The sequence below is a fragment of the Octopus sinensis genome, linkage group LG16 (genome assembly GCF_006345805.1).
Source record: "Octopus sinensis linkage group LG16, ASM634580v1, whole genome shotgun sequence".
NCBI lineage: Eukaryota > Metazoa > Mollusca > Cephalopoda > Octopoda > Octopodidae > Octopus > Octopus sinensis.
The window spans coordinates 17225535-17253034 of record NC_043012.1 but is presented as its reverse complement, the minus strand read 5'-3'; the positions used below and the strand labels follow the sequence as shown (position 1 = coordinate 17253034).

The following is a 27500-nucleotide window of genomic DNA, read 5'->3' as shown; positions in this document are numbered from 1 at the left end:
TTCTAGGAAATTTTCTCTGAAATAATTCGTTTTTCAACTCTGAATGAAAAAGATAAGCAATTGTAAATATTGGTCAAATGAGTTTTCTGAGCTTATGGCGTTGATACTCTTTTATTTCATTAATCTTTTACCGGTTTCATTCAAACGTGTATTCATGCTGGGGTAGCGGATTAAAAGATTTAAACTATCTTATATCTTCAATACTTACTTCAGCTTGACGCTTTATTCATTATTTCTTTTTATCTACTAACTTGCGAAACATAGATAAGCACAACATAAGCAAAATGTTCTTTTACATGGAGATAATCGCACGCACAAAGACAGACACACACACACACACATTCACAAATATTAGTGCCTGTGTGTACGAATGTACGTATGTGTGCCGCAGGCTTTTGCATGGTTTCCTTCTGACAAGATCCATGTACAATTTACCGGGCAGCTTGATGCTTATGAAGATTACATAAGAAAAAGTTTACTTAGTTTAAGGAAATCGTATGAATATTCATCGTCAACAAGTAGATTCCAGTACAAGACAAATACTCGTTAATATATATTGGGAATTATGTGTTGTAAATTTATTCCCAAAATATCAAGTTCTGTTATACTGTCAATGATACCGGTCAAATATGGATGAATAAATAAAATACATTTATCAAGAAATACCAACCGCCTCAAAATAGGTCATGATATTTATCTACATAGGACACCTAAATAGAAAAATACTATACTATTTCTATACCTACTACAACTGGGTAATTTTGCTTATTTTTTATTTATGTTGCCATTGGCAACATTTACTTTTTCACCTAGGATTATAACAGTAGGGAAAATGATAGTTAAGTTGTAAACATTTTTTAATTTAGTTCCTGTCTCTTGCTCCCTATTCTCTCTATTACCTCTCTCTCTCTCTCTATATATATATATATATATATATATATTATATATATATATATATATACAGGGGAAAAGGAAGAGTTAGAGTTGAAGTTTTTCCTCCCTCACTCACATGATTACTTTTAGACATACATCCTTACATAGTTCTTCGTTAACGATGGAGAATTGACAGTCGACGATTTATCTTCACTGTTCTTCACTCAGAGTTGGATCTCGGCATTATTTTGTGTTTGGAGCTTCCTTTCAGATTTTGCTTCACCACGTCAAATGTTTACCCGAGGGAAGAACTTCCTCTCCCGTATCTAATTGGTTCTGAATAGTCCTCAACTTCTGTAACATTTTTTCTTTTTTTTTTCTAGATGGGGGTGTTGGCCCTACGAAAGTCCATGTTGATCTCAAAGAAAGCTGATCCATAGAGGTTATTTGATCCGTCAAACATGAGACGCCATACCAAGAGCTTGCACTCTGTTAGCATAGCTCTTTGAATCATTAAGGCATACGAGTCCCCACAGTACAACAAAGATTGTACATTGTTGAGGACCAGTTTCAGTGGTCCCTATTTAAAAATGCCATGTGCGCTGCTACCACTTCCGTCCTCTATTAATGGCTCATTTAAATTATTCAGATGTTCTGTTGCCTCATGTTATTTTCATAAGCACCGTCCTGTGAATCAGTGTCATTCGGCTACAGTTCAGCTGAAACAGAATTAAACTACATTTGTTTTAGCGAGTGCAAGAACATGAACAATCCATTGCAAATGCGGGATGGCAGCAGTTTCCAGTAATCAGCTTCTCTGCATACGATACTTTCTAAGATGTGCTTCAATTGTTTGTCTCTCAATAATAAATACGATAACTTCTAGGAAATTTTCTCTGAAATAATTCGTTTTTCAACTCTGAATGAAAAAGATAAGCAATTGTAAATATTGGTCAAATGAGTTTTCTGAGCTTATGGCGTTGATACTCTTTTATTTCATTAATCTTTTACCGGTTTCATTCAAACGTGTATTCATGCTGGGGTAGCGGATTAAAAGATTTAAACTATCTTATATCTTCAATACTTACTTCAGCTTGACGCTTTATTCATTATTTCTTTTTATCTACTAACTTGCGAAACATAGATAAGCACAACATAAGCAAAATGTTCTTTTACATGGAGATAATCGCACGCACAAAGACAGACACACACACACACACATTCACAAATATTAGTGCCTGTGTGTACGAATGTACGTATGTGTGCCGCAGGCTTTTGCATGGTTTCCTTCTGACAAGATCCATGTACAATTTACCGGGCAGCTTGATGCTTATGAAGATTACATAAGAAAAAGTTTACTTAGTTTAAGGAAATCGTATGAATATTCATCGTCAACAAGTAGATTCCAGTACAAGACAAATACTCGTTAATATATATTGGGAATTATGTGTTGTAAATTTATTCCCAAAATATCAAGTTCTGTTATACTGTCAATGATACCGGTCAAATATGGATGAATAAATAAAATACATTTATCAAGAAATACCAACCGCCTCAAAATAGGTCATGATATTTATCTACATAGGACACCTAAATAGAAAAATACTATACTATTTCTATACCTACTACAACTGGGTAATTTTGCTTATTTTTGATTTATGTTGCCATTGGCAACATTTACTTTTTCACCTAGGATTATAACAGTAGGGAAAATGATAGTTAAGTTGTAAACATTTTTTAATTTAGTTCCTGTCTCTTGCTCCCTATTCTCTCTATTACCTCTCTCTCTCTCTCTATATATATATATATATATATATATATATATATTATACATACATATATATATATATAATTATATATATATATATGTGTGTATGTGTGCCTGTGTTTTTGTGCGCGTGTGTGTGTGTGCTTTTTTATGCATAGATACAAACATTTACGTATATGCATATACTGCAGATGTGCCTCTTTGTTAGCAGATTAGTAGTATTACTCGTAAAAAGCTGATTGATATGCAGATCCTAGTTTAAAAGAAGCGGCAGCTATTTCCTCAGACATAACATAACAAGTTGTGGGATTCCATAAATCAAAAGTTTCTAACAATAGGGGCAGTACTGTTAGAATTCCTCAAAGAAAATATTACCGTTATGGCAAGCCTTAAAGATCTTAGCTTCTTCCTTATCGTCATCACTGTAACTAAGATGGCGAATTATCAAAGCGTCAAATGGAGCGCTTTATAATATTTATTTTGGTTCTCTCTGTTTTCAGCTAAAATCTCTCCTTTGCTTTTTTTTTTTCGCATGTTTTAGCGTTCGATAAATAAGAATCGCACAGTTATGGAATTCATTATTATCTGTAGTAGTACTGGTATTATCATTATCATCATTATTTTATTATTAGCGACTTGAGAAGGCTATGTGCTGGCAGAATCGTTAGCACGCCGGATGAAATGCTTGGTAGCATTTCATCCGTCTTTACGTTCTAAGTTCCGAATCTTTTGAGGTTGAATTTTCCTTTCCTCCTTTCGGGGGGGCGATAAAGTATGTACCAGCTGCCTTGTGGGATCGATGTGATCAACTAGACCCTTCCCCGAAAACTTCAGGTCCTGTGCCTTTTGTAGAGAAGATAACCCCTTTGTTTTTTACGGAACTGGAACTGTAATTCAAAAGTCCAGCCATGTCATCTTGTGTCCAGCTAAATCGGCCCTAAAATTACATGAAAGGGGTTCTCATCATCGTTGACGCTAATTTCGTTGGAATTCATTTGGCAGACCAACACGTTGTTCATAGCATTGACCGACGGAAAGTTCCCTGTTGCTTCTGTTACCAAAATGAATTAACACATAGAAAAAAACTTTGCAAACGATTTTAAAGTAAAGTTCGTGAAAGCGCCGGCTAAGCTTAAAATAGAGAAAAGACATGTACGCTAAGGGAAATTGTAACTCTGGGTACGTTATGCCTGAAACAAAGGCAGACTAGCCGTGCTGTGTGAACAGCTTTGCTTTTACGTGCACTCAAACAATGTTGCTGTGGAGCTTAAAAATACATGACAATGTAAATTAGCTTGGCATTTTTATATAGCTTCATTGTAGCCAGCTTCTAGTTTATATCTGATTTAAATAGCGATTGCTATCAGTTCCTCTTCGAAAGCAGAAGGATGAAGTGTGTTAACCCTCTGTCAAACAACCAGCCATCTATGAAGCATTTCAGAATAGTCTCCATATTTTTCCAGGCGTTAGGAGAATAACAAGATATATTTATATTCACCATAGGTACACAGCTATAAGCTAACTAAAATAAATTTATCTTATATGTTCTAATACACTTTCTAATACACGGTTACGAAGCGTTTTATATGTATAACATGACAGGCGGGGTTTCTGTCGTGTCTATTGTGTTTAAATTACAATATTTCCTGGTGTTTGTCCTCAAATCAGTCATGAACAAGACATTCCGAGCGCAACACTCCAATTCTCTAAATGTTTTAACGGTACATCCAGATGTATGTTAAAACAAAAGAAAATGTGGCATAATTTATAGGAAATTTTGTTCCTATTTCTAGCAGACCACGCCAACGTGTAGAGGCTTCCTTATTAGCATAATTTATTCCACTATGATGATTTCAGTAATGCTTCTACATCAGAATGGCTTATTGAAGTTGTTGTTGGTGATGTTGATACTGCTGATGCTGCTGTTGCTGTTGCTGCGGCTGCTGCTGTTGCTGCTGTGGCTGTTGTTGTTGTTGTTGTTGTTGTTGTTGTTGTTGTTTTTACTGTGGTTGTCCCTGTTGTTACTCAGGTTTGCAAAAGGCAGATTTGTGTTCAAGGACTAAACTGATTTTTGTATTTAAGGCACTACTTTTGTCATTGTGTCCCGCCGTTTCGTTTCTCATTATATATCACCTAAGGAAATGTTTTTATCGGACACAAGGAAATATTTTTACCAGACATTTTCTAGGCTACTTAGGTTAAAAGATATGTTTAATGTCAGAAATTAAATATTGTTCAAGTACAAACACACACACACACACACACACACACACATGTATGTGTGTTTGTGTGGGTTTATATATATGTGTATGTATGTATGTATTATGTAATTATGTATGTATTTACGTATGTATATGTACATACATTTATATATATATATATATATATATATTATATATATATATATATACATATATATACACATACATACATACATACATACATACATACATACATACATACATACATACATACATACATACATACATACATACGTATATACATACATACATACATACATATATTTGCATATGTGTTTTGAGTAGAATAACGTGATGCATTTATACTTGTTTAACTTGCGCAGTGTAGGTGCTATAAACAGAAGGTTAAGTGTAATCTAACCACATTAGATTTGTTTTATATATTCTAATTTTCTAATTAAATAATTATCAGGTAATTTATCTAATTATGTTTTCAAATGTGAGTACATAATATATTCATTAAATCTTTAATCATACCGCTGAGTAATACATGGCAATTCAAATTAGCTTGGCATTTTTATATAGCTTCATTGTAGCCAGCTTCTAGTTTATATCTGATTTAAATAGCGATTGCTATCAGTTCCTCTTCGAAAGCAGAAGGATGAAGTGTGTTTACCCTCTGTCTAACAACCAGCCATCTATGAAGCATTTCAGGATAATCTCCATATTTTTCCAGGCGTTAGGAGAATAACAAGATATATTTATATTCACCATAGGTACACAGCTTTTAGCTAACTAAAATAAATTTATCTTATATGTTCTAATACACTTTGATCTTAAAATATTATATATACTTTATGAGCGTATGTGCTGTATATGCGTGTGAGAGAGAGACAGAGAGAGTGTGTGTGTGTGTGTTATTTAAATGGCAATTTTGTAACAGTTGCTAGATATTATAACTGGTTGCATGCAATAACATATTCTTCTAACTTTAAAATTCCTTAGAGATCATCAATGCTTTCGAGTTAGTCGCCATTTTTTATTGCCATGCAAGAGCAATATGTAAACCAACAACAATTCATCTCAATAGGCGTTATTGAATTAAGTCAAGACTGAAGGGTTGCGGTGTGAGGTAGACTGTGTAGAGGTTTGACCGTTTGCCCAGCACAGCAAAAGTTGAAATACACTATTCACTCAAAAATTATGTTTATTTCCTCCAAACTAAAACTGGAAGCTGCTGCTTTTCTCAAACCTTCAAAAGATATAAAATAAACTTTTTTTTACCTTTTGTAGCTTTCTTTTCTTTATATATTACTTCTTTTTTTTGTTTTGTTTTTTGTCTTTTCCTTGTTTCAGTCATTGGACTGCGGCCATGCTGAGGCACCGCCTTGCAGATTCCGTTCCCAGATAACGTCCCCAGTACAAATCTTTTAAGCCTAGTACTTATTCTATCAGTCTCTATTACAGAACCTCTAAGTTGTGGGGGCGTAAACACAAGAATATTAGTTGTCCAGAGAGTTGTATAGTCCAGTTTACTTATTAAACACATTCCTGACAACAGATACGTGCATATTAAACGCTAGCATGGAGACACCGTTTCGTTTTGCAGTTATATGATCATACCAAGTGTATTAAAGATTTACAAGTCAATATTGTTCCTTACTTTTGTGTTAACAGTACAAGGTTCTTATTTTTTTTATCCCTATAGGTTTTCTATGGAATTTATAGCCAGCTCTGAAAGTTGTGATGTTTCGTATACCAATACGTGTGTAAACAATGCGATCGAAAACAGAGAAAATAGGTAATGTCTGCCTATGCATAATTCCATAGTTACTTGTCTTTCATCAGCTCCACAACCAACCCATCAACTATCCGCGAATGCATATATATATAGAAAGATAGATAGATAGATAGATAGATAGATAGATAGATAGATAGATAGATAGATAGATAGATAGATAGATAGATAGATAGATAGATAAATAGATAGATAAGTAGATAGGTAGGTAGGTAGATAGATAGATAGATAGATAAATAGATAGATAGATAAGTAGATAGGTAGGTAGGTAGATAGATAGATAGATAAATAGATAGATAGATAGATAGATAGATAGATAGATAGATAGATAGATAGATAGATAGATAGATAGATAGATAGATAGATAGATAGATAGATAGATAGATAGATAGACAGACAGACAGATAAATAGATAGATATACAGACGGACAGATACATACATATATAATATATATAACTATGTATACATGCATATATATATATATATGTATGTATGTACGTATGTATGTATGTATGTATGTATGTATGTATGTATGTATGTATGTATGTATGTATGCATATGGTAGTTGTCTACGCTTTATGCATAGTTTGACCACCGCTTGTAGAATCTTAGAACCATCATGACATCTGATGTGGCTTTTTAAACCAGAAAATGTTTTGAAAAGACACCCACATAGATTGCAAATCTGATTTGGACCACCAAGCGCTGCAGTTAAGTTCTGATCTTTGTGGATCTTAAAATGTCTTTTGAGACCTACGTTAGATTTGCAGACCTTCTGGCATACATTGCATTGAAAAGTGTGCACAGACATATAGGCAGATTAATTGGTGGAAGTTAGTTTTTCATGAGTTCGCAAATGAGATTTGAGCCCAGCAAAAGAAAAGCATGATCTGTCACAGACTGTGCAGACAATGTTCCACAGATGGTTCTACACACTTTAGGTTTTCCACATATGGAGTAATACTGAGTAATGGGACTTATAAAGAAAGGGTAAGAAAAACCTCAATTTCTGATGTACGGTGACTATTGTGGACAAGGGAGGTAACTCTTGCGAAGTAATGTTCAGAAATTGATTGTTCCCTTACATTTGTATCCCCCCCTTCACTTTTTTTGGTTGACAATCGGTGGGTCGTACCCCAGAAGAAGAAGCTCTGCAAAGCATTTCATGCACACATCAACGTAGAATTCTATAAATCTGTCAAATGCGTACGTTACATATGCAAGTACATTACTAAAGGATTGGACAGAGCCGTTTTTCAAATAAAATCTACATGATGAAACGACTCTTTTTGAAACTGGACGCTACATATCCACCATTGAAGCCATATGAAAAAGCTTAGGATTTCCCGTTCACGAGCGATAACCTCCTATGTTTCATCTCAGCGTTCATCTGGAAAACAGGCAGCGAATTAACTTCACAGAAGACAACAGCTGCCCCGCCAAAGACCACTCTCACGCCCTTCTTTCACCTATGCAAATTTGACCCCTTCACAACGTCTATTTTGTACGCTGAAGTGTCACATTATTATACATAGGATCAATCATCTTCTCAGTGGCAACGACGAAAACAAGGCCATCCTACGCAGTTGGATCCAGCTGTGTACAAAGGCGACACAATTGGACGCATCTACAAAGTTCATTCTTGAACTCCGAATGCTTCTATCTGCAGCTCTTACTTCATGTTGTTCAGGGACCAACCTACTTGGACAATCTTCACACATTGTACGGCCACCTATGTGGCACTTTCAAAAATGCCTGTACCAAACAGGGACTCTTGGATACAGATGATTAATATGATAATGCACTAGAAGATGCCGCTCTGTGTCGTTCTCTGCACAAGCTCCGATACTATTTTGCAATAATGCTGGTTTTTCGCAACCTGACAGACGCACATTCACTTTGGAATAAATACAAATACTCAATGTGCCATGACATTTTGTTGCAGACTCGCCAAATCACAGGTAACGTTGACACTCCGACTACTCCTACCATTTACAACAGAGGGTTTCTTTTCTTGGAAGACTTAGTTAATGCAATTAGAGGTCAACGAATGGACGCTTATTCTCTCAACACTCCCGACAAAAATGAAGACTCCTGAACCAATAGCGTCGTTCTCAGAGAAACATTCTACAACATCCACAAACTCAAACAATACAAGGCTGACAACGTGCCCCTTCTGAATTCTGATCAATCTGATGTATACAATTTTATCCTCGGAAACATCTGCACACACACTGGCGGAATCATCTTCTTAGACGCATCCGGTGAAACTGGAAAACATTCCTCCTTAATCTTCTTCTTGCAAAATTGCGGCATAATGGTGACCTTGCTATCTATTGCTGTTGCCTCTCCAGTAATAGCCTTGACTATTCTCGACGGCGGACGAACAGCACACTCTATCTTCAAATTGCCTTTCAATGTGGCACATCAAGAAAACCCGACGTGCCACATAATGCATTCCTCGGACGAAGCGAGAATTTTGAAAAAGTGCAAATGTATTGTTTGTCATGAAGTAACTATGTCCCATAAATGTTCCCTACAAGCACTTGATACCACAATGAGAGACCTTAGATCGACCTTGGAGGTGCGACTCTACTTCTTGCAGGAGATTTTTGATAAACTCTGCCTATTATACCCAAAGGAACACCCGATAATAAACTTAATGCCTGCCTTAAAAAAAAACCTCCTTTGGTCGCATGTCCAATCGAAACAATTCACCATCAACATGAGATCACTCCTACAGACTGGTCAGCCTGCCACCCAGTTTTCGGAAATGCTCCTTAAAATCGCCAATGGACAAATTACGTCCGACGATAACGGATACATTGATACTACCACCATTGGCCACAATGTCTCCATCCCTGATGACTTATGTTCTGCTGTTTACCCAAATCTTACAACGGAATACATAAAAGCAGATTGATTTCGCGACAGGGCTGCTCTTGCCCCTACAAATGCAGCTGTCAACACTCTTAACTATGACTTAGCTACCTTCTCAAGAACGTTGTTACGGATCAGTTGACACCGTTACCCACATCGATCTGGATACACACTTTCCGACAGAATTTCTCAACTCTCAACATCCTCCAGGACTCCTTCCCCATGAACTTCACTTAAAAGCCGGTTGCCCTGATATCCTCCTACGCAATCTAAACGCACCCACACTATGCAATGGAACTCGCCTTGTGGTCAAACAAATGATGGACCATTGTCATTGAAGCCCAAATTATCACAGGACACAGCAAAAACGATATCGTTTTCATTCCGAAAATTCCTCTAACCCCAACAGATTGCTCCTACCCTATGCAGAGAGTTCAGTTCCCTCTCAAACTCAGCTTCGCCGTGGCAATTAACAAAGCACAAGGTTAATCGCAGAAAGTTGTCGAATTGGACCTTTGAACGTCGTTGTTTTAGACATGGACAGTTCTACGTCGGGTCTTCCAGAGTTAGCCATCCAGATAACTTTTCATCTGTGCTTCTGAAGGAAAAGTCAAAAATGCCGTCTACAAAGCAGCCCTACAGTAATTATTCCTCTACTGCAATCTTCACATCTACACTAAACTGTAGCCCTTAGCAATTAGACTTCCTGCAAGCATTTCATTGATATTTTGCTTCCATTCTCTGAATGCATTTAAAAGTACATTACCTTCAATGACCCTTCTTAATTCACGCACGCTGTTTGCTCATAAGCGTGCTCTGACATTTATTTTTGTACATGCCATTATTTTATTTCTGTGTTTGCTATAGATGTTTGCTTTTCTTTATCATGCATGACTTTCATTGAAAAAAAAGCTTCAATGCAGTTGTGTCAGGCATTACTAGTAGATATAACTGCATGCTACAAAACGCTTCAGGTAAGATATAGGATCCCTAATACCTACTGCAATTGCGATCTCATTTCATGGATTTCCATTTAATACTAGCTGCCAAATTTGTGTTCAAAATTTTGCTCTTTATTTATGTTCCGTAATACCATATCATAACTGATAACGAAAATGGCAATTATACATACCACACACACACACACACACCCCACACACACATATATAATATATATATATATATATTGTATATTTCTATGTATATATATATATATATATATATATATATATATATATTATATATATATATATATATATATATAGAATGGTTGTATACTATCAATCTAACAAGAACGTGACAGTAGGGGGTACACCACCGTTGTATAGCCCTAGGAGGCATCGAACGCCTCCTGACAGCTTCGACACATTTTTTTTCCCTGTGTCCTTATATACCTATACGAAGGGGAGACAACACCCACCCCCGGCCGTCGGAACTGCATTTAGGTGCAGTTCCGACGGCCGGGGGTGTTTGTCTCCCCTTCGTATATGTATATAAGGACACAGGGAAAAAATGTGTCGAAGCTGTCAGGAGGCGTTCGATGCCTCCTAGGGCTATACAACGGTGGTGTACCCCCTACTGTCACGTTCTTGTTAGATTGACAGTATACAACCATTCTATCACCCCACCACCGTACATGTCTCTACGAGAGGTTTAGAAATTCAATATTTCTTATATATATATATATATATATATATATATATATATATATATAGCCTCAGGCCGACTAATATCTTCTGAGTGGATTTCGTACTCGGAAACTGAAAGAAAACTATCGTATATTTGTGTATGTGTGTGCCTGTGTCTTGTGTTTGTATCCCACCACCCCACCATTGCTTGGCAACTAATGTTGCTTTGTTTACATTCCCATAACTTAGCAGTTTGGTAAAAGACACTGACAGAATGAGTACCAGGCTTACAAAGAATAAATTCTGTGGTTGATTTCTTCGACCAACGGCTGTGCTACAGCATGGCCGCAGTCACATGACTGAAACAAATAAAGCAATAAACATCTATGCCATTTTAATCCCGAGCAAGGCCGGGTATCTCTGCTAGTTCAACTTGAACCGTCCACAGCAGTGCACCATTATGATAAATATTTGCTAGTATATATATATATATATATATACATGGCAGGATTCTTTCAGTTTCCATCTAGCAAATCTACTCAGAAGACTTTGGACATCCCGAGGCTATAGCAGAATACACTACTTCAAGGTGCCATGCAGTGGAGCTGAACCCGGAGCTTACCACACCGCTACGCCTATACTTATAGATAGATGATAGATAGATAGATAGATAGATAGATAGATAGATAGATAGATAGATAGATAGATAGATAGATAGATAGATAGATAGATAAATAGATAGATAGATAGGCACAGGTGTGGCTGTGTGGTAAGAAGCTTGCTTCCCAACCACATGTTTCCATGCTCAGTCCCACAACGTGGCATGACAGCTTGGGCAATTTTCTTCTACTGTAGCATTGTGCCGACCAAAGTTTTGTGAGTGGATTTGGTAGACGGAAACTGAAGGAAGCCCGTCGAATGTATGTGTGTGTGTGTGTGTGTGTGTGTGTGTGTGTATGTGACATAGTGTTTGCGTTTGTTCCCCCATCACCGCTTGACAACCAGTGTTGGTGTGTTTACGTCCCCGTAACTTAACGGTTCATCAAAAGCGCTGACAGAGTAAGCACTCGGCTTTAAAAAATAAGTCCTGCGGTCGATTTGTTCGACTAACAACCCAACCCCCCACAGGCTATTCTGTAGGACGGGAGCCAAAAGCATGTGTGAGGGAAGGAAAATTCTTAACAGCACAGCCATACCTGTCGGAAAATTAAAACAATATCGGTTTTAGACGCGTGATATTTTGTGTGATATCTTTTTTTGCTGTCTACCCTCGAAAAGCTTTGTAAAATATCGTGTATGATACCCATGGTTATTTCTGTAAGTCATGAAAACTAAAAGGGCAGCCCTTATCGACAACAATATGATCAAACGAGTTCCATTAAGGATGGTCATTTGCTTTTTCACAGACAGCGTTTGCTGAACTATAATAACCTAGTTCAGGCTTTCTATTTTTAAAAAGTAAGGAGTGAACAGTGACGAAAATTCACCGGCTAAATTTAACATGAATCGAGCGAAAACGTAAAGACCCTATCATTAGCTCAAGGTTACTTTGACTCTGCGTCGCTCGTCACACAAAGTTCATATAATTTGAAACTAAAGCTCAACGTTTACTATATTTCTTACCATCTCTCTATTTCCCCTTCACTTTCTTTCTTTCTTTCTTTCTCTCACACTCTCTCTCTCTCTCTGTCTCTCACTCTGCTGTTCTTTGCATACAGCGAAATTTTAACAAAAGTCTATTCTTTTTTTTCATTTTAATAAAAAGAATTCCAGCACTAATGAAATATCATTTTTACAATACATTCTACTCCCGTGTCAAATATATTTGTCTTAAAGAAATATTCTCTTTGCAAAAAAAGAAAACGTATTACAATGCAAGAAAGAAATAAGAAAAGTGGTGAAAGAATATTTATCTACTAGATCCTCATATTGTCACAGTTCAATTTCTATGATATTGGGTTGGAAATGAAGAGAGAAAGCCCTCAAGGAATATTTCCAGTCTGAATGTAATCTTTGACTTCGCTCTTTCTGTTTGTTCAGGGAATTTGACTTGAAATATTGTAACGTTCCTACTATTATAATCGTTGTTGTTGCTATTATAATAGTTATTGTTGTTATTTATTTATTATTATTATTATTATTATTATTATTATTATTACTATTATTATCATTTGTTATTATTATTATTATCATTATTATTTGTTATTATTATTATTATCATTATTATTATTATTACTATTATTGTTATTTGTTATTATTATTATTATTATCATTAGTATTATTATTATTATTCCACGTGTATGGAACTTCGGATCAATTCCTTTTATTTAGTTTGCTTTTCAAACCGTACACGCGCACACATGTATATACATTCGTATATTAATGTATAAGTATATCAGCATGTATTCGTTTTTGTGCTAATTTATATACGTCTATACACACACACACACATATATATACAAGTGCATGTAAATATATGTCTACTTACGTATATGGATGTATTTATAAATATATATAGCGTAACATGTATATTTGTACACATACATAAGTGTATGTATGTGTGGAGACACACACACACACACACACACACACTTATATATATATTTGCGTGTGTGTATGTGTGTGTGAATTGTTATGTATGCGTGTGTTTGTGTGTATGTGTGCTGACGTAGTATGTGTGATGTATGTGCAATGTGTAATATGAGATTTTGTGTGTGCATGTGTGTGTTTATCCGTGTGTGTGGTTGCAAATGGGAAAATGTGTGAAGAGAGAGAAATTCCATAGAATGTATACTAGAGTATATGTTAAGAAAACGATATTAAAAGGGAAACCAAATAGAAAGCTGCTGTGTTTATTCGATTTGGTATCATGGTAAGAGTGTAAACATATTTGGTGTGACTCAATGCATTGCGAGATCAGCGAAGAGAGGGAGATGTAAAAATGTAGGAGAGAAAAAGAGATGAAGAATTAAGAGCATGGGGAGCGTAAGATAGAGGGGGAGAGGTTAGGAGAATGTATTACTGATATGTTTTTTTTTCTTTTTGTTTCTCTCCTGTTGCCTTTTTGTGTGAATGAATGCATGAAGGATCAACTAAAAGAGAACGAGTGAGAAAGAGAGAAAACGAAGAGAGAAAGAGAATGAGATATAAAAATATAGGGAGAGATAGAGAAAGAAATAAAGAGAGATCCTTTTTTATTAAATTTATTTCTTTTTCTGTACTTTTCATTTTTTGGGGCCTTTTTTGAATGATTGAATGCATGAGGGATCAACGTAAAAATACAAAGGGAGATGGGAGTGAGAATGTATGTGGGTGAATAAAAAGAAAGAATGAAAGAAAGAAGGAACGAACGAACGAAAGAAAGTAGGGAAAAAGAGATGGAAAATTTCAAATGTGGGAAATGAAAGAGAATTAGAGAGAGTATTCGCGAGTAAACTTATTCTTACTCCTTTCGTTCTCTCGTTGTCACTTTCTCTCTCTTTCCCTCTCTATTTCTCTCTCGTTCTCTCTCCGTCTCTCTCTCTCTCTCTCTCACTCTCACTCTCTCTCTCTTTGTCTGTTTGCGTTAATAAACGCATGAAGTAACACCGCCGACAGAGTGAGAAAATGAATAACAAAGACTGATTGTCGAATGAGTCAGAGAGAGAGAGAGAGCCATAAATAGATAGAGAGAGAGGGGAGAGAGACAGAGAGACAGAGAGAGAGACAGAGAGACATTAATATATGGAGAAAGAAAAAGTAAGACATAGCGAGCAATATTTTTTATATATTGACTTTAAACTTTTTATTTATTTTTTAGTTCTTTCACTTTATATTTTGGTATTATTTTACATTCTAAAATATTCATCGGCAGAATTGTTTGTTGAAATAGACCGTTATTCTTACACAATAACGGACCCATAACTTCCTCTATTGTATTCCAAAAGTCTTATGGACTTTCTTTTTAATTTTTTCCCTCTTTGTTGGTGCTGATATTGTATTGGTGTTAATCGATCTTTTTCTACTGAGACTATATATATATATATATATATATATATATATATATATATAACGTGTGTGCGTGTATATACATATGTATATATATATATATAATATATATATAATATATATATATATATAATATATATATATATACATATATATATATATATATAGACACACACACACGCATATATATATATATAGATATATATCTGTGTGTGTGTATTTATAAATTGTGTGTCATAACGTTTGCTATATGAGGAGAACATTTGAAATAATACATGCTGTCCAAATGTACATGTTATTAATATCGTAGAAGGAAAAGCATAAAATATTGAGATGCAGAAAGCATGGCAAAGGATCTGTCTAAATAAATTACATTTTTACTGAAACTGCATTTTTGTTACATCAATTTAACTCAGGTGTTCAAACCTTGCTGCAACGGTTTGCTTTTCTTTCAACCTTCCTAGGTTACTTGTGCTAGTGTTATTGTGTCTGCTGTTGTTATTGTTTAGCAGCACCAGTGCATGCCATCATAGTGACACTGGGGTAAAATATACGAAGCCCAGTTTCAATCCAGTCTGAAGAAGCCTATTCATTCTGTAATTATAAGACAGGAAATGATGAACTTATCTTGGCAAGCCAATATTAGACTTGCAGCATTTTACATTATTGATGCTACTTAACCTCTTATTGAGGTTACTGAGCAAAGAAATTATTGATGCTACTTAACCTTTTATTGAGCAAAGAAACGATCAGAGTTGTTCCAATCCTGCTCATGCTGTTATATATATATTGGTTCGGCTGCTCTACACTGATAAGGGGCAAATAACCTGAAACAAGTCCGGTTCAGTGCTTTTCTGGAAATACACCCTAGCTGTACACCCTACCAAAGCAATTACGGAAAAAACACGAAAAATAACCAACAGAACAAGTCTTCCCGTAGATGACCATTGTCCACATTATGATTTGTGTGTTGTTGATTGTCTATTTGATTGGACTTTCGTTTGTCTTCTCGCTGAACACTCATGCGTTGTCTCCGACGGGATAGTCCGTTACATACTTGCATATGTGTATACGCGTGTGCATGTATGTATGTATGTATGTATGTGTATGTATGTATGTATGTATGTATGTATGTATGTATGCATGCATGCATACACTGTTCCTTTTATCATAAGCGAGAATTTTTTTCTTCGCCATTAACTACAGTGAAATTGTATTTAGAAGTTTAAAATATATCAGGAACAGATTTGAATTAACTTAAAGTGTACAGTTCTATATTTAAGAGATGAGGAATTATGTACATTAGTTACATTATTTACATTTGACGGATATTTGTCCTCATCTTGTTTGTTGTTAATACAACGTTTCGGCTGATATACCCTCCAACCTTCATCAGGTGTCTTGGGAAAATTTCGAACTTGGGTTCTCATTCCTAAGGTATTTTTCGATGTTGTTCTTGTTGCTGTTATTATTATTATTATTATTATTATTATTATTATTATTATTATTATTATTATTATTATCATTGAGTGAGAGAGCAGTGCATGCCATCATAGTGACACTGAGGTAAAATATACGAAGCCCAGTATACACATCATGACTACCCGTCTGATAAGGGTACATCAGGTACATGCATTACAACCATGTGTGCGCGACATAGTGATCTCATATCAAGATAAACAGCACATGACCTTGCCGGGGGGGGGGGGGGCAGTTAGAATTATTTTCTTTCGAGTAACCCATCCCACTCAAAAGGTCCCTGAATGAGGGTTGTTTAAGGATGTTGAACGAAACACCCATGTTTCCAGAGGTGAATTATTCAAACCCCAAAGAATCTCTCTCAACACACGGCTATGATGCTCCCCCAATACTTCTGCCCGTGATCAGAGATGCACATATCGTCAGCCACTAAAGGACATGCTTAACTGGTTATGGTCAAACAACTGACAAGCAAATCCGTGGTATTGAGCGCAGAATATTTGCTGTAGCCCATCTTTTATGCCTAGACAAAACAATGTACATGATAACACTTCCAATCAGTTAAGATCAGAAGCCACGAGAGCCTCTGTCTGGTACTGCATCAGGACAATTATTATTATTATTATTATTATTATTATTATTATTATCATCATTATTATTATTATTATTCCGGTCACTGCCTGGAATCGAACTTGGAATCTTGTTGTTAGTAGCCTGCGCTCTTAACCATAGCGCCATATGCCCTTGAGCATACTAGTCTCTCGTAGATCAAGAAAGACAGTTCTACAAATTCTTGCTGAACAAGCTACACAAATGTTTTGTTTATAGCGATCAAATATTTGTGTTGTATATTGTGACTGATTCTTTGAGTGAGAGAAAGAGAGAAGGCTCTGTCTCAGTACTTGAATGGTACTATATTTATCGACTCAAGAAAATTTAAAACACAAAGTTGCCTGTATTAGAATAATAATTATCTGATGCTGTGGTGATTCTACCAATCAATTGTCTTTTGAATATTTTAAACTAAAGTAATTGTAATATTTCCGTAATATTGTGCTGAGTCAAAAACTTTGAAATACTTTGGTAAATTATTTACTTTATTCCTCAAGTTAGAACAAAAGCAACCTAGCATTCATAGAAGAGGCCATCGTGTTGCACCTTTCTGCCATTTCTTTGGTCCCGCACTGATAACAGTTCTTGTCATTCTGGGAGAAGAACTCCTTCACTGAAGCTTCCATCTCCTCCTGGTTGACGAAGCGTCAAGAGCACAGAAAGTGAGCCTTGGCTTCTGGCCATCTCTAAATGTACATCACACAGATATTTGAAGCTATGTAAAGTACTACAGACGTTATTTTAGTCACTTTTCCACATTGCTTTATAGGAATACTACTGAAGTTTTGCTTTCTCAATCCAGTCTGAAGAAGCCTATTCATTCTGTAATTATAAGACAGGAAATGATGAACTTATCTTGGCAAGCCAATATTAGACTTGCAGCATTTTACATTATTGATGCTACTTATTAAATCAAGTTTCCAGCCTGGCACTGTCTATTTTCAAGTAAATGGAAGGACTATTTTAGTGACAACTTTGCACACGATAGAAAATGAAACACGAACCTCATAATTGCTATTCCACTATCCTCTCTACTTATCGGTTTGCTTATTGCATCAGTTATGCCACTTGTAGTAGGAATATTTGGCATAATCCCAGTCACCAACTTACTGCCAAGGAATTTAATCCGAACCACTATGTCCATACAGAAACAAAAAAAAAAACAGAATTCTGTCAAGGATTGATGTTGTCAACAAGCGATTGGCCCATTCAGGTCTGGTTAAGAAATTAAGAATTTTCTGTTTTTATCAGTAGCTACTCTGATCTGTGAAATAAAGAAAAGACTCAACATGTATGAATGTCATTAACAATTCTGTTTTTGGCGCCTTTGCATTGACAGACCATTGGCTATATCAAGATGAGTAAACTGAAAACATGTCTATAGTCGCAGTTCAACCAAGAGTAATGGCTGCCCAATCTTATGCCACTCAATTTCAGCTGTATGACAACGATGATATCGACCGTGGTGGCAAAACAGCTTAGGCCCGCTAGCTTCAAGAATTTACGTCACTCAGTTACTGTCATTTCTGACACACATCTCACACAAACTTCTGAACTACCTCACTTCGTGTAAAATATCTTTTTTCTGTCGTCTGTCGCCACGGCATCTTTTTTTTAACGATGATAAATATTTTGTAGTGCAACTCAACACACTTTGCATTCTATTTATGAACACCAATACAAAAAGCACAACTTCGTTACACACTGATCGTCAATTAAATCTTCATAGAAGGAATTTGAAAGTTGTGTAACAGATAGAGTTAAGTGTCTTGACTAATAGCAAAGAGATACTTCAATAGCATTGCAGAATATGAACAGTGGAAACTTTGTCCAATTGATCCGACATCTTTTGTTCGTAAGTCCAGACGTGAATTTACATTAAAACACGATCTTTTTGCAACGATAAGCGATGAAAAATAGCTGTCATTCATATACGAGATTTATATTGGTTTATCAGAATTCGAGTACTTGAAATAAATAAATAAATAAATGAATAAATAAATAAATAAATAAATAGACAAATAAAGTGAAATAGTTTAACTAAAGAGACCCACAGACAGACTGACACGTAGGTCGATAGACAGAGATAGAAAATAGATAGATGGAGAGATATTATATAGAAATGAATGTATAGTTTTTTTTTTTATTTTTCATTTTGCTTCACTTTTCATTCACTATTGAAAACGTCTATTATTAATGTTAAACGAGTTCCTTACATTCCACCTGAGACATGCTATTAGGTTTCCAAATGTGTATGTTTACATAATTGAATGATTTGAATGCGTACGAAACATTAGAACTATTTCTTTATTCGATTTCTATTATATTTTTAAATGGAATTATTATTTCATGTGTACAACACTGTTACCACTCAATTACGTTTCAATACCATTGACTACTTTCTTTCTTTCTTTTTTTTGTCTTTATTTAATCCACCCCACCACCCGTTGTTGTGTTTTTCTTTTATTCTTTAACGAGAGATATTTTCGTCCTTACTCTTCCATTTTAAATAAAATTAATTGTTCGTTTCGTTGTTGTGGGTTTTCTCTCACTGGTTGTCTGTCTGTCTCTCCCTTCCTCTCTCTTTCTTTCTCTCTTTCCTATCTCTTTTAATGACAAAAAGTCGTAATCGTAAGGTTGGTACATATATCCGGTGTCTGCAGGGTTAAGCTTGTAAGTGGCATATCTTATAATGGACAGAGCAATGCTCTGTTGGAGATATTTTTTCTCCTTACTAGAGAAACTTGATACATCACAGCAAGCCAACGAAATAATTGATGATGCCGTTTACAGCATAAAGTTGACTTATATCACACTTACAACCAAATAAGTGTTAAATTCTCTGGGCCACTGACAGCTATGTAGCTATACGATTACTTTTTAGTCTTTGCTAATATTTTATCGTTTTTCTTTTTTAATTTTACAGAACAAATGTATGATCAAGAATGTTCAATCCATTTCTGTTTCTCCATATATCTAGACTTACATTTCCCAAAGTGTCCTTTTTAAGACGATAGGACATAATGTCATTGGATTCGTTCACTATTTCTACGATGTCCAGCGCTTGTGAAGACACTCCTTTATTCTCTCGTTATATTTCGTCGATTGACGTTGGATAGATTTTGTTATTGATGTGTGCAAACATTTGATATCATGAGCAAAGTTTCGTCTTTCTCTGCAGAGTATTACACATCTATGCAAGTAATCATTGCTCGAATTTCTTCAGTTAAATCATTCCGATTTCGGTTAACATGATTACGTATACAAGCGAGCAGCTTCGAGGGCAACACCGATGGCAGTGCCCAGTATCTTTTGTAAGCTCTCCCAGATTGGTGAGATTAATGCAGTTGCTATTAAGTAAATAGTTGAATAGGTTTCTGCTGACAATAGATGGAAAAACTTGGACAGAGAGAGAGAGAGAGAGAGAGAGAGAGAGAGAGAAGAGAGAGAGAGAGAGAGAGAGAGAGAGAGAGTATTTCATTAAATAACAAATCTGAAATTACATTTTTAGTACTGAACCTATATGGAAAATGATAGATAGATAGATAGATAGATAGATAGATAGATAGATAGATAGATAGACAGACAGACAGAGAGACAGACAGACAGACAGACAGATAGACAGATAGATAAATAGATACATAGATAGATTGACAGATAGATAGACAGACAGACATACAGACAGAGAGACAGAGAGATAGATAGATAGATAGATAGATAGATAGATAGATAGATAGATAGATAGATAGATAGATAGATAGATAGATAGATAGACAGTCAGACAGACAGTCAGACAGACAGTCAGACAGTCAGACAGACAAATAGATAGACTGACAGACAGGCAGACAGATAGACGGGCAGACAGACAGACATACAGATAGACAGACAGACAGACAGACACAACAGACACAACAAACAGATAGATAGATAGATAGACAGACAGACGACAGACAGACAGACGACAGACAGACAGACAGACGGACGGACGGGCGGGCGGGCGGACGGACGGACGGACAGACAGACAGACAGACAGACAGATAGATAGATAGATAGAGATAGATAGATAGATAGATAGATAGATAGATAGATAGATAGATAGATAGACAGTCAGACAGACAGTCAGACAGACAGTCAGACAGTCAGACAGACAAATAGATAGACTGACAGACAGGCAGACAGATAGACGGGCAGACAGACAGACATACAGATAGACAGACAGACATACAGACAGACACAACAGACACAACAAACAGATAGATAGATAGACAGACAGACAGACAGACAGACAGACAGACAGACAGACAGACAGACGGACGGAGGGACGGACGGACGGGCGGGCGGACGGACGGACGGACAGACAGACAGACAGACAGACAGACAGACAGATAGATAGATAGATAGATAGATAGATAGATAGATAGATAGATAGATAGATAGATATAGATAGATAGATAGATAGATAGATAGACCCAGGGTCTTCGTAATGTTTTGTCAGTAGTATCTGCGGTATCCAGTAAACGAATTTGGCTTTAACCATGGCTGATAACCGGGTGACGAAGATGGTTTGACGTTAGTATATATTTTCTGCTGGATTAGCACACACCCGATTCAGAAAACTAACTAAAGTTTTGTAAATTAATAATGCAGGATTTGAATCCTCGTTTGGGTTGCTGAAGATGAGATTGATAAAAGCAATAGTCATATTTTCAATTGGTGTCGATCGCGGTAGATTAACTAAATTAGTATGGAAGCACTCCGTCGGTTACGACGATGAGGGTTCCGGTTGATCCGATCAACGGAACAGCCTGCTCGTGAAATTAACGTGTAAGTGGATGAGCACTCCACAGACACGTGTACCCTTAACGTAGTTCTCGGGGATATTCAGCGTGACACAGAGAGTGACAAGGCCGACCCTTTGAAATACAGGTACAACAGAAACAGGAAGTAAGAGTGAGAGAAAGTTGTGGTGAAAGAGTACAGCAGGGATCACCACCATCCCCTGCCGGAGCCTCGTGGAACTTTTAGGTGTTTTCGCTCAATAAACACTCACAACGCCCGGTCTGGGAATCGAACTAAATTAGTAGAGCTCAGGTAAGATAATTTGCAAGAAATATTTAACCCAGTTTCTTTACGTTGTGAGTTCAACTCCCTCCAGTATTAAATTTACATTTTATCCTTTCCCTCTGTCGAAAATATAAGCATCAATTGAATAATGCAGACGATAAATTTATATACATTCTAACATCATAAAAATTGGATGACATTATGCTTAGGTATAACACATAGGCGCGTGATTTAGTGGCTGCACTCATGATCGTAAGATTACGGTTTCGATTCCTGTACCAGGCAATGCGAGCAAAACACTTCATATCACATTGTTCCAGTCTACTCAGCTGGCGAAAATGAGTTAATCCTGCGATGGACTGGCGTCCCATCCAGGGGTGTGCAAAAATATGCTGCAGCAGGCCGAATGTTTCAGAGGTTCTCTCAGCAATCACGAGAAAGGTTAAGAAGTTCTCTCTTCAAACACGAGTTTTCGAGTTCACTCTCATAGCGTGGCATCTTAAGCAAGTATCTTTTACCACATCTTCAGCTCAACTCCAAGACTTGTAAGTGAAAATGAGAGGACGATAATTGAATGAAATCCCTTCGTATCGATTGTACCGGTAAGTCAAGGTCACACACCTGGTCACACACACTAAACCACGTTGATTCTGCTGGAGAATCAGGTTAATAATATCCATGTTTATGGAATACTCAGCCACATATGCGTTAATACAATAAGTAAGAAATTCATACAGCTCATATCTTACCTTCGAAACCGACGGATATCCATTAACTGTTTATTCTTTCTTTTTTTATTCCTTTTACTTGTTTCAGCCATTTGACTGCGGCCATTCTGGAACATCACCTTGAAGGGTGTTAGTCCAAGACATCGACCCCATGATTTATTCGTTGTAAGCCTAGTACTTATTCTATTAGTCTCTTGAGCCGAAAGGGGACATAAATACACCAGCATCGGTTGTCAAGCGATAGTGGGCAAACAAACACAAACACACACACAAATGTGTGTGTATATATATATATACACACATTTGTGTGTGTGTGTATATATATATATATGTATGACGGGCTTCTTTCAGTTTCCGTCTACCGAATCCACTCACAAGGCTTTGGTTGGCCCGAAGCTACAGTAAGAAGACACCTGTCCACGTTGCTACGCAGTGGGACTGAACCCGGAACCATGTGGTTGGTAAGCAAGCTTCTTACCACACAGCCACACCTGCGCGGTAAGCAAGCTTCTTACCACACAGCCACGCCTGCGCCTCTACTTACTTTATGTTATCATTTCTTTGTGTTTCTTATTCAAACCGTTCTGATTTTTTTTCATCCCTTCCATCTAGGTTTATTTAAATATGTACAAGGAAATAATTATTTCCAATCGCCTATATCATTCCCTAAAACAATTATGACTTTGGGCTAGTGTTTCTATTTTAGTAATTTCATAGTTCTAAGGCGGCAAGCTGGCAGAATCGTCAGCGCACCGGACAAAATGCTTTGCGGCATTTCGTCTGTCCTTACTTCTGAGTTCAAATTCCACCGAGGGCGACTTTGCATTTCATCCGTTTAAAGTTAAAAAAACAAGTACCATTTGAGCATTGGAGTCGATGTAATTGACTCCCCCACCCACCCTTTCCAAAATTGCTGGCCTTGTACCAAAATTTGAAACCAATATTTCATCCCAAAATAGATGAAATTCCTGTAAAATGTAATGAAAAGCTGGCTAAATCAAAAGAGGGTGCAATGAGGGATAAATTTCTTGATAGGTGAGTGTAAACAGATTACATAGTTCTCATACATCTTTCTACTGCGGCTGTGCTTAAAGAAGAGTTAGAGGATATAGAAGTTAGAATCTCATACAATTTATTTAGCTCATCTTCAGCTCATAATATTTAAGGGATTAGCCAATTTCAAAATCTTCCAGTTATAACATCGAAAAAATTTATAACAAATACGTGGGTAGTAACAATTACATTATATAATTGATCATCCTAGATATACCATAACTCAGTGTTAGATATACTACTGGGTCCTAGACAAACGATGACTGATTCTGATATACACTATATCTTGAAATAAAATCATTGATATACTGCCATAAAATTGTAGTTCTAGAGATGTCTGGAAATGTCCTCCTAGATGCACTGTGTCTGGAAGTTTAGCTCTAGGTTTACCTTTTCTGAGTTCTGGGTATATTACTTCTGAGACTTTATCTCAAAATGTAGTCTTCAACATAATGTGTTTACAAATGTGACCCTAAATATTTGAGTCTTAAATTTACAATCCCTGAAACTGTTCCTGATATATTATGCCTGTAAATATAGACTTAGATATACAATATAATCCGAGGTACGTAACATGACCGGAAACCATTTGAGGACATGTGTGAGCCAATACAGAATGATACTAAACAATAGCAGCGATTATATTTTACTTTCAATGATTTGTATAGCTCGTTATATGTTTATAACGAAATCATTTTGATGATGGAGCCTCGACATCGTCGGTGCACTATCAGTTATAAATCTGTACTCAATTCGTTTCATTTTAAGGCGACACGTGTATCATGTTTTCGAGGATATAATAAGATACTGAAATGCTCTTTTTCTCCTTTTTTTGTGTCCACTTAACGTAACGTAAAGGAAGTTAAGTAGCTTTAACACTTAGAATCGAAATCCCGTTGCGAACTACTCTTGTCAGCAGTTTACCACAAATTCATAAACTGTTGAGAAAAAAGAAATTTATGTCTTTGACTATTAAATGGCAACTTCAGTGCAATAAAATTCGTTTCCACGGTTAAAATTTAAGTACTGCGACGTTTAATGAAAATATTTGCGATCAACTGATATCTGTTTTGACAGATCTTTCTTAAAGGAGACAGAAGCATAATGCAAGATATTCGTGGTCAAGTCACTTAACACGCGGCTTTGACTCTCGAGGCGAGAAAGAAAACATTTTGATTTGTATTTCTCATAGCATTTGTTGATGTAATAAATTTCGATATTAGCAACATCTGGACAGTATTTTGACATAATCGATACTTGAAACTTAAAAATAGTTTACAAATGCAATTTCAAATTTTTTACAAATATTATTTCAAAGAGAGATAAAAACCAATATTGCCAACATAATTTGATGACTCTTATAATGTTGGGTTGGGGAGTGCTTTTGAAAGCATCGTCTTCGTGCAATCTAAGTCAGCCAGGGAGAGCTCATCGTTTTCTCCCCAAGTTCATGAAATACTCGTAAATTTGCGGCATTCGTGCAGTTTCCAATACTAAGCTTAATTTATTTAAAATAATTATTGCTACCAAAGTGCGCTGGCGGTTATTGTTGCGGTTTAGCCCCAAGTTAGCCCTAAGAAATCTTTCGATCAAGAGCGTTTAAACCGTGATCATCGTGTTGTCTTTTTCTTTTTAAATTACAGTATATCAAAACGACGATTCTGTCTCTTATGCTTTATGACTTTAAGGCGGCGAGATGGTAGAATGTTTATACATTGGACAAAGTGCTTAGCGGCATTTCGTCCGTCTTTACGTTCTGTGTTCAAATTCCACTGAGGTCGAGTTTTGCCTTTCATCGTTTCAGGGTTGATGAAATAAACACCAGTCAATTACTGGAGTCGAGATAACAAACCTCTCCCTCTCCTCAAAAATAACTGTCCTTGTGCTAAAAGTTTTAAAAAAGGTTTGGCTGCTATTTCTAGCCAGCCAAGTGACCACTTAAATCTTCCTTATTTGTCTCGGTGCTGACAACTGCAGTGTTCCGTGGCTGACACGATACAAACCACATGGCCCAGTGGTTAGGGCAGCGGACTCGCGGTCGTAGGATCGCGGTTTCGATCCCAGACCGGGCGTTGCGAGTGTTTATTGAGCGAAAACACCTAAAGCTCCACGAGGCTCCGGCAGGGGATGGTGGTGATCCCTGCTGTACTCTTTCACCACAACTTACTCTTACTTCCTGTTTCTGTTGTACCTGTATTTCAAAGGGCCGGCCTTGTCACTCTCTGTGTCACGCTGAATATCCTCGAGAACTACGTTAAGGGTACACGTGCCTGTGGAGTGCTCAGCCACTTACACGTTAATTTCACGAGCAGGCTGTTCCGTTGATCGGATCAAACGGAACCCTCGTCGTCGTAACCGACGGAGTGCTTCCACAAACCACATATACTTCAGCTCCTAACTATTTCGTAATCCATTACTGCCGACCAAATGTAATCTAAAATTCAAGTAATATACATTCCAGATAAGAAAATTAATTGTCCTTAATTATAAACTTTGTCGCTTTACTTTGTAGCTGCTTCCGTTATTTCTCCCACAGGAAGTGCGAAACGTGGTTACTCAAAGCATTGTATTCCGTCTCTTTATAGTCTAAGCTACAAATAGATAAAGCCAGAGCTGAATGGTTAAAACCTGGTTTCGCATGCAAGTGTTTCGTTATTCGATTCTCACAGCATGCAGCAAGAGTCTTCTGCCAAATTTCCGTGCAGATTAATGCATTGTGAATGGCATTTGATAGACAGAAAATGCTGAAAACACCATGCCTATCTATCTATCTATCTATCTATCTATCTATCTATCTATCTATCTATCTATCTATCTATCTATCTATCTATCTAAATATATATACATATAATTTCATTTATATATATTATTTTTTATATATTATTTCTTTTACTTGTTTCAGTCATTTGACAACAACGATCCTGGAGCACCACCTTTAGTCGAACAAATCGGTCCCAAGACATAGTCTTCGTAAGCCTAGTACTTATTCTATCGGTTTTTTTGCAGACCTGCTATGGTACGGGGAGTAAAAAAAACCAACACCGGCTATCAATATATATATATATATATATATATATATAATATATATATATATATATATATATATATATATATACATATATATAGAGAGAGAAAGAGACGACAGGTTCTTTCATTTTCCGTCTACCATATCCAGTCACAAGGCTATGGTTGGCCCGAGGCTAGAGTAGAAGACACATGGTCAAGGTGACACGCAGCGGGACTGAAGCTGGGACCATGTGGTTGGGATTAAAGCTTCTTATCACACAACCATTCCTGCGCCTAATAGACACAGTTAGTGTGTCGTTAACCATCTGGAGGAGATGTCCGCCTGGTGTTAAAAAGGGCAATAACATTGTTTTGTATAAAACAACCGTTACTCTTCAGTACGGTCACTACTTGCATCTCGC

General features: G+C 36.5%; 1 long non-coding RNA gene across 1 annotated transcript in view; it reads left to right on the top strand.

Annotated features, from left to right (window-relative positions):
• The window catches only part of LOC118766598, a 13241-nt gene extending 5746 nt beyond the window's left edge, over window positions 1-7495 (top strand). The window contains exons 2-3 of the long non-coding RNA XR_005002539.1: window positions 6278-6281; window positions 7246-7495. This is a non-coding gene — a long non-coding RNA (uncharacterized LOC118766598). The remainder of the gene's footprint in view (window positions 1-6277; window positions 6282-7245) is intronic.
• The last annotated feature ends 20005 nt before the right edge of the window (window positions 7496-27500 follow it).